Here is a 10007-nt window from a genome sequence, read left to right on the forward strand (position 1 = left end):
TAGATGATTTTCAAAATATTATGCATAGTGAAAAAAGGAAAAAATACATATATTAATATGATTCCATGTATATGAACTCTAGAAAATGCCAACTTATCTACAGTGACATGCAGAATAATGGTTTCTGAGGACAGGGATGGGGTGGCACAGGAAGGAATTTCTAAGGGACAAAAGCGTTTGCCATTGTGATTGTGTTGGTACTTGCAAAGGCATACACATACGTCAAAACTTACCAAAATGTTCACTGTAAATACATGGTATTTATTGGATGTCAACAATAGCCCAAAAAAGCTGTTCAAATATAAAAATAAAATTTAAAAATGGGTTTAACATCTTTTAATAACTTAGTTTTATGTGTATCTGACACAACAATGATTCTAATAACATTTTTATTCTTTTAACTTTTTTGAAACACAGATAAATGATTGAAAAATGTTCATCTTCATATTTTAAAAATTTATCTTTAAATACTTCGTTTTTAAAGTATACTATACATAAAACTTTACATATAAAAGGATAATAGCTCATGTTTCTCTTTAAGAATTTTGCCATTGCTTGGTTTATCTCCTGCATGCTTTAGGTTTTTGACTCAGTGGTGAAATTACCCTTGATGTGAAAAGATTTCATACTGAGACTCCCTGGTGGACACAATAATGAAGGTTGTTTAGTTGATATGTTTATTTTTTCAAACTTTACCACTGCACTGACCCCCCAAGTATTAAATCTCAGCATGAGGATGTTTCTAAGTTACATTTATACAACATAGTCATCCATAACACTTCAGGGATTTTATATTATAGTGTCAAGGTTATCTTCTCTTAGCCACTGTGGTTTTTCATAATCACTGGGCCCTAACATTATGGCTGATGCTTATAAAACTTTTTCATCAAGGTTATATCTAACATGAATATTAGTGCAAAATTTTTCCTATGCCATTATAAAATAAAAATCCCTTATTAACTCACTTCCTCGACCAGTTGGATCTATACATGTGATCTGTTTCTGTCTAGTGAAATTTTCCAAATATAAGATTTATTGATTTGAGAATTTTAGAAAAAGAAATATTTCTATGATTTGTCAATTGCATTTTCATCAACATGTTATTGAACTGGTTTAAATATTTATATGTATTAAACAATAGCTATTTTCTTTTTTGGTATTACAGATTAAACCTAGGGGTGCTTAACCACTGAACCACATCCACAGCCCTTTTTTATTTGGAGACAGGGTCTCACTAAGTTGCTTAGTGCGTGGGCTCTCTCTCATTCAGCGAGGAGGTCCACGGAACAGGGTAGAGGAGAGTGTAGCTGCGGAGTTGCTAATCAAGACCTCCAGAGACCAAGCAGGAAGTAGGTCTAATTTTACTGTGCAGTCACCATGTATATATATTCAGGCAGTAGCTAAGCAGATTACAAGCAGGCACCAATACAATTGTTGGCCAACTGTCCCTGTATCGACCAATCAAGAAGTAGGCCATGGAGCAAGCACAGGGACTACAACACATGGCCTCACACCCAGGGCTATGCCTACAGGGTAAGCGGTTTGCTACTCACGTGCCTAGCACAGGGGAGTGGTTTGCCACTCAGACGCCCTTAATGTATGCCATGTATGCACTACTCCATGCACTTGTGCCCACAGCTTAGGGTCTTGCTAAGTTGCTGAGGCTGGCTTTGAAATTGTGATCTTCCTGTCTCAGCCTCCCAAGCCACTGGGATTACAGGTGTCTGCCAGTGTATCTGGCAAACAATAACTCTTCAGAATGCCTCACCTAATGAGAAAGAATTGAAGATTAACATATATAATGAATTATAAGCACAAACCATGTTAACATTCAGAGGACCCTAGGCTAATACTCAAAAAATAGAAAATCACATACTATAATGGATTCAATTTCTTATTAGAAATAAGACAACATATATTTTCAGGAGAACTGAAAATTGTTTTGATGTCTTTTCCAGTATTCTTATAATAGTAATGTTTTTCAAAGTTTTGATACAGCTTATAAAAAAGCAAATAATCCTTGCTTTCTGTTCTTATTTTGTTGAAGAGTCTATAAAGGTATTGGTATGTTGAGATTTGCAATGGCAAGGGATTCTAGTGTTGAACAGCCTCTTAGTGACATTATTCTATTCTTGCTATGAGGATTCTGTGTTTTATACATTTAAATTTCATCTAACAAGCTAAAGAATGAATTTCAACTGGAAATTCTTATTTCTCTTTCTGGTAAAACCATAGAGGAAAGAAAAAATGATTAAATGGTTTTAGAGGATTATCTGGTGGCTGGGAAAACTGAGTAAATACTTTGCTGAATTTTCTTTGTACTTTTCAAATTGTGTACCTCATGCATATACCCTCAGTTTCATATACAAAACATCACATAACATTATTAATGTTAAACAAATATAACTGAGGTGAAAACATCTATCCTGTTTAAAATATTTCTGGGAGTTCTGGAAATATCAACTAATAATATTCTATAACCAAGAAACCTCAGGAAATTTATATACAAATACAAGTCACATGTATTACAATAAGAATGTCTGTGGCCTTTCCAATAAAGACAGGCCTTCTGCAGGAAAAAAAAAATTATACCTTTGGAAAGAGCAATTCAAATAACACATCATCATCTATGCCACTAAAAGGGACTGAATCTCATAGATCCATAGTATCTTGTCAAATTTTTGAGAATTTATTTTACCATTTTCTCATAAGAAAAAAAAGTTCTATATATCTCTGCCTTCCACATTTTAATGAAAAATGGTCGTAAAGCAAAGGCTTAAAACTAAGAAACAGATTCAAACCAAAAGACCAACACAACTAATAAAAACAAACACTAATCTCAGGATCCCTAAAAACAAATGTTAAATAAATGCAGTACATTCAATTTCTCTGACTTTTTCTTGATTTTTTAAAGAATTTGGATTTATGGAGGAAAATCACGAGTTTGCTGCAGGCAGATAAGTAACAGAATATATTGTACAAATTCCCAATGCTTTACTGATAAAGCTTGCTTCTGCTGACTTATTCTTATTGACCAGAAACACCACAATCCCGATACCTGTAATCCCTTTCCTGGCTGCTGTCGTCAACCACTCAGCTGTGAGGATGGCAATATTGCCAGAGACCTGCACTGTGGGGGGAGATCCAGCAGTCACAAGAGATGAACCACCATGGTGGCAACATACCAGTGGACTTGGATTCTACCCCACTACCCAGCACCTTCCATCAGTGTCTGGCTCATTCTTCCCTCACTGCCAATAAATCCAGTGTGAAAAAAACTGCATTGAACAGCCGTTACCATTTTTATGCTATTTTTGTGTGTGCATTCATCTTTTCTGGTGTTTTAGCAAACAAAACATTCCTACTGAGTCTTCAATTCAATATAATGAGACATACGCAGCAGCTACCTTGCACATGGAGGTCCCTGTGATCAACAGGAGTGTCTTTTGTACAGGTCTGTTTATCTTCTTAAAACATTCCCATATTTGTTCAGTTACCTCAACTCCCACTAAAATAAACCACCCAAATCAGTCTGAGATATTTTTAGAAGGATGTCCTTTCCATCTGTGTTTCAGAGCTGAAGGTAAAGTTATATGATACTATTCTCTGTAGCCTGGTAACCAGAGTATAGCCAAGTGAGTAATATGTTCTAATACAGATCTGATCCCAAATCCTTTTTCAGAAGTCAAAAAAAAAATCAATAAACCATGAATGGTATGTATTGCCATCAGCTTATACAGGTAATAAACATTATTTCATAATAATGTTAGCTGGAACTGCTGTAGTATTATTATATTGCTACATGAATACAGAGCAATATAGGATTTATATGTGCAGAGGAGTAGGGAAGAGACAGACTGATTCAGGGTGGGGGGTGAATTGCCTGAAAGCAAATAGCTGAATATTCCAAAGGCTCTCTAAAATCTCCCTCTGCAATCCTGACAGTTTCAATGATGAAATCAACATATGTTCAACATTTCCTCCTCAAAATTCCTCCCCAGCCTGTGTTGCACAGTCAGCAGATCTGAACACAAAAGACCTAAGACAAGGGAAACCCTGGTCTTACTCATTGCCCCTGAATGTGACAGCATGATAAAAAGATGTAGTTGGATTGCAAGAGCATCATTGCTTCTACAGTATTACAAAATATTTCAGGATTCAGAAGCTGAGGTGATGCTGGATCTTTTTGTTTCTTGTGCAGATGTAGGTACACATAGTGAATAACAATAAGCCCCACACTGTAAAACTGAAGTTGTAGTTTTGTTTGTTTGTTTTTTTTTTTTGTTTTGTTTTGTCTTATCAGACTGCATTCTGTACAAATTTGTTTCCAAGGCAGTTGGAGTTTTACATCTTAAAGTTCAAGAACATGTTCTGGAATCATATTGATGGAGATTTTGTCTTGGTTGTGAACTTTGAGGTCCTAAAAAGCAATGCAGGATACTTATCAATAAATAAATAGGACAAGCATGTTGGATAAACTTGGAATATATTTATAATAAGATCTAAGCATGCTCACATAGAGGCTACCTTGTGGGGAATGGCTAAATCTAGTTTGAGGCTGCTAAATACATGCCAGTTTTTACTTAACACCCAAGACTCAGATTTTAAAGTAAACTATTCAGAGAAGTAGAGAGTACAAAGATGGTCTATTCTCTTTATTTCAAAATATAAGGGGTTAAAAAATTATTAAGATGTACTAATTAAATGTAACAATAATGTGGCTGTCATTTAAAATTACTATGTCCCAGGTATATTTGTTCTCATTGAATCATGCAAAATGTGTATTATTATCCTTGTGTTGCAGGTAAAGAAAGTGCCTCAGGCATTAAATAACTAACCTAAGTCCAGGTAACTTTCAAAGACCAAGGTTGGTGTAAACCAAGGTTTATCTCCTTGAGCCCTCTGTGTCAATGATTACAATTCTTAAGATCATGGCAATTGATAAATGAATCCAAGACCTGTAAATTGAATTGGCAAAACTTTTTGGAGGAAATGAGTCACTTATTAGCTATTATCTGTATCACTCTTTCCTCATCTCCAAAATAAACATTAATAACACCTTCCTGGAAGCATGTTCATGCTGATTTAATGAGGTTCCTATAGCCCCTATCTCTATGAATGGCACTAACATCCATTCAGCTAGATGCCTGGAAGTCATCCTGAACTCACCCCAATGTATAATTAGGCCATCAAGTCCAATTGTTTTCCCTTATAAATATTCCCTCTCATATTCACTTCTTTATTTTTATCTCACTGACATTATTAATTCAAAACCTTATCAATCCTCTCCTAAATTTTTCTTACCACTCTTTAATATGTTCTTTTCATTGCTATGTTAAAGACCTTTCTCTTTTTTTTTTTTTTTCATTTTTTAGTTTTCGGTGGACACATCTTTTTATTTTATTTTTATGTGGTGCTGAGGATTGAACCCAGCGCCCTGCGCATGCCAGGCAAGTGCGCTACCGCTTGAGCCACATCCCCAGCCCTGTTAAAGACCTTTCTAAAAGACCAATTTGATCTTTCCTGCAATTCTATAATCAAGCATATACTAGAGCCTCGCAACTCCACTCATAGAGCTATACCCAAAAGAAATGCATACATATGTTCAGCAAATGGCATAAGCTAAAATGTGCTTAACAGCTTCATTTGTAATAGCTAAAAATTAGAGCTACATAAGTGCCCAAATATAGAATGGATAAAAATATTGTAACATGTTTATACAATGAAATACTATGTAGCAAAAAGAAATAAACACACTGAACTATTTATAAACAAAATATATATATAATGCATTTAAATGAAGCTGAAAATATGCAAAACTAAGGTAGGCTTTTTGACTATGGTTTTTGGATAACTGTAGTTATGTATGGCAGTTGGAGATAGAACCTGAAAGATGTTCCTTATAACATTCCATTTCTCTATCTGGATCCTAGTAATTGGGTGTGCTCATATAAATTTTTACAAAGAGTATTCATATTTAAAATATGTTTAATTTTCTTTATGTGTGTTACTTGTCAATAGAAGGAAATAAAAATTCTTTTTTAAAAAAAGAGATCTAAGCATGCTCACTGTTTATATCAAAGAGTTTAATAGTGGTGATACAGGAAAGAAGAATTGAAAATAAAAAGGTGTGACACTTTTAATGACAAAAAAACTGAGGCTCCTGGTGAGATAATCAGCCAGGTGAGGATGACTGAAATGATGGCGAATGACACAAATTTTCACAAATGAAAAGACCATGAATATGGTTTCTATGGATTGAAAAGAGCAGTACAACAGAGACAGTGGCTCTCAGCAACAATAAATCTTTCAAGTGTCTGCAAAGAATGCAATGAAAAATAATTGGGCTCCCTTCAAACATAGCACAGTAAATTCTGACCAAACACCAAACAGCCTGCTTTTTCCAAGTGGAAACAACATAAAGCCATGTACAAAGAAAAAAAAAAAAAATATATATATATATATATAGGGACCTATCAGAACTTAGCTTATAGCATACTCATCATTGATATAAAATTAATTTATTTTTCTACAAAAAATAAAAGTTCAGAATTTTTTAACACTCGGACTTCAACTCAAACAGTGGTATGTGGGGAGGTAGATTATAGAACCAGAAGATTCTTACCTTATTGCTATGTCATTATAGAATAAGTGTCAGTTTGCTCTTCCAGGTAATGATACACAGTTTGTGACACATAAGCAAAAAGTATATTGAGATCACAACAGTTAATGCCCAACTAGTTTACCTTTCACCTTCTCAGAGGACAAATTTGACTTTCAAAAAACAATTTACCTTCTGTTATTTATTATATCACATAAGGCCATTACCACTTCAAGATTTTTCTGAACAAAAAGTAACAAAAGAGAAGCATCCACAGAGCAAGATGCACCTTATTGTCCCCCCGCACATTCTCTGGGCTTCTCACTTTCCCATCTATGAGAAGTTTTCATTGATTTGTCATTGAGTGCTCCCTGGAGTCCCATGAAAGCATGGAAAATGTGTCCATATGTTTCAGTCGTGCCCTTGGTCAGGGAGCTGCTGACACCTTCATTGTCCAGCCTTCAGGATTCTTTAGTACATTTTATGTCTTAGAGACACAAGTTATTTTAAAGTGATTGACTGAAGCAGAGCTTCTGGAATTAGAACAGGTGTGATTTGCGTACACATCTGCTTGGTCATAAAATATTGGCAAGGAAGTGGGATATCCAGGTTTGCAGCTGCTTCCCAAAAGTTCCACCCTGTATTTAATACCCTTCCAAGGCAGTGAGATCAGGGATGAAATATTCTCACATTGCAGACCACAAAATTAAATTATCTCTGTTCTGCTGATAATTTATCCTATATTTCTGAATTTTTAATAAAATTAGGCCATCTAAATTCATTGATTCTAATTTATTCCTTTCTTTTAAAAATGCCCATTCTATTTTCTTGTGGCACTCATAGGCAGAAAGGTACATTTAACAAAATAAACAACTTAAACCACACATAAATGTTCCCATTTGCTTTCATCATTTCCCTAGAATAAACCTCAGAGGAACAAATATAATATTTCTTGTTAAGGGGTAAGAGCAAATCTAGAGAATGCAAATACATGCATACACCAGGAAATAATTAAGAAATTCTACTTACTTTTGCAAATATATATTTTGGTAAATATTAACTTATTTTGAGGTGGACATTTCTAGAAATATGTTAGTAATGTAATCAGACAACCAGATCTTTGCATTTTAGTGGTATTATACTAACGCAATCTTAGAGACAATAAATTTTAGTTCCTCTTCCGTAATTCCCCTTGCACGTTTATATACAAATATTTTCTCAAGCCAGGAAACAAACTACCAAGAGAAAAATCGTCCTGACTTTCACACCAAGATATAAGTTCTTAGTTTCTCTCTCAACAAACCAGTAATTCCATTGGGATAGGCTGCATATGGCAAGGTTCTATTTTCATTAGAAAATCATGCCTTGGAGGTCATCTTCATCTGTTTAGCACCTTTAAGGGAACTCAACACATAGCCATTTCATTTTAAGTAGCTTAAGGCAAAGAAAAATACCTGGCTATTATCAAATTTCTCCATGTTATTCTTTTCCTGGACCCACTATAAATATTCATTCCCTAGTCAGTCAACTCCCTAGTGGGCTTCAAGACCTAATTGAAATTCCTAGGTATTTTCATTATAACTCCTTAGTAGTTTTAAAAGTATATAAAGTACCAAGCAGAACAGCAGATGTAAGTTAGGTCAAGAAGAAGATGTGGCCAAGGACCTAGCACAACCAGTGGAAGATAAGACCCTCCACTGACCTCTCCCAAGGTCAACCAACTACAGCTGTTTCAGAGGAGGAGGCATTCAAAAGACACAGATAAGAAGGCAAGGATGTGAGGGATGGAGAGAAGCCCAGGCAACTTCCGGGGGCCACCAAACATTCCAGCCAAGACAGCACTAGGTATCACTGTCCATGCTGTCAAAAGGACACACTACTAGAATGTTTCTTCTATTCAAATCAGATGACAACCACCTCCTTCTGCTCCCCAACCAACCAAGAAGGGGCAATGTTCCCTTTATGTTCCACATCCGTGTTCTCTTTAGGTAATCATTTGCTTTTGACGTCAACTCACTGAGCCTTTGATGCCAGGTCACAGCTGCGATACAGTTGTGTGAGCCATCCTTACTGAGTCTTCTCTTCGTGCTTCACTGGTCTCAAGAATGTGTAATTTCAAGCTTGGATTGTGGGACACTATGACTGATGCATAGTTGGACTTTAAAAAGTCAAGCTCCTTCCTAGGACACTCCATGACCACCATGAACTTTGATATCATCAGTTTGCCCACAAAAGCTTGCTGCTTCCACTATTTCCTCCATTGATTCCTAATTAATCCATCTTCCACAAATACAGAGATTCTGTGGGTTTTGTATTTTAAAGTAGAATTATTTTTTATGATTATAAATGCCCATTGTATTACCTTTAGCATAATCATAAGTGCCCATAATATTTGTCCAGAAGGTTAAAAAACAGCATGTAGTGATGACATTGAGAATTCATCCTTCTAAGTTGCTTAGACAGTATCTTCAATGCCTTATCAAATATTTTCTAATCTAGTCATCAAGTGAAACAGATGATCATATGGTCTTTGTCAAAACTACATCTGTATTTGAACAAACAGTACAAACAGCTTGAATACATAAAACACAAGTACACACAATAAGAAAGTTACACTTTAATGATGAAAGTCTCTTAACTTTTAGCACTCCTTTTCTGTTGCCTTTGTAGGCTCAATTCCTTGCCTAAAACAGTCCTTAAAATCCAGTTTGTATCTTTTTTTAAACTCTTCAATCATCATTAGAATGATGGTGAGTCAAAGTTCTACCTCTAGCCCTGACTTCCCATATATGTTTTCTACAATTCTGGTAGAATATGTTTACAACATCATCTTCTTAGAATAAAATAAAGGGAGAACATGATTTGTATCAGTGTTCTTACCTTCTAGTTTCCTTTTCTTCCTTTTCAATTTCCATATATACATCATAACATACTCAGTTATGTTGATACTTTTTACATTTGTATAAAATATCTTATCAAGTTATCCCACTGCTGGACATCCTCTACAGCTTTCTGTTTCCTTCAGGGCAGAATACCTGGTAATGCTCTGTGATCCCTCCCTACCATACATATTTCTGACTTCTTCCTAAAACTATCCAACACTAGACTACTATTTCTTTCTGTTGAAAATACTTAAAGTTAAGTCTGCATTCTGAGCTTTTGATTGTGTAATTCCTGTCACATTGGATGCCTTTCCCTTCTTTCCCAGCCAATTCCTACCCATACTTTAAAGGGAAACTCATTTAACATAAACTGGGAAGTCTTTCTGATGAACCTTTGCTTCATTAATTCTCCTACCTCTACCACTCATTTTGGCAATTTATACATTATCACCCTTTCTTAAATACATGTTCATATGTATGATAGTTATTTTTAATTGTATTGGTTGGTTTTTCTGAACCCAAAG

Source organism: Urocitellus parryii, chromosome 8 (genome assembly GCF_045843805.1).
Source record: "Urocitellus parryii isolate mUroPar1 chromosome 8, mUroPar1.hap1, whole genome shotgun sequence".
In the NCBI taxonomy this organism is placed as follows: Eukaryota; Metazoa; Chordata; class Mammalia; order Rodentia; family Sciuridae; genus Urocitellus; species Urocitellus parryii.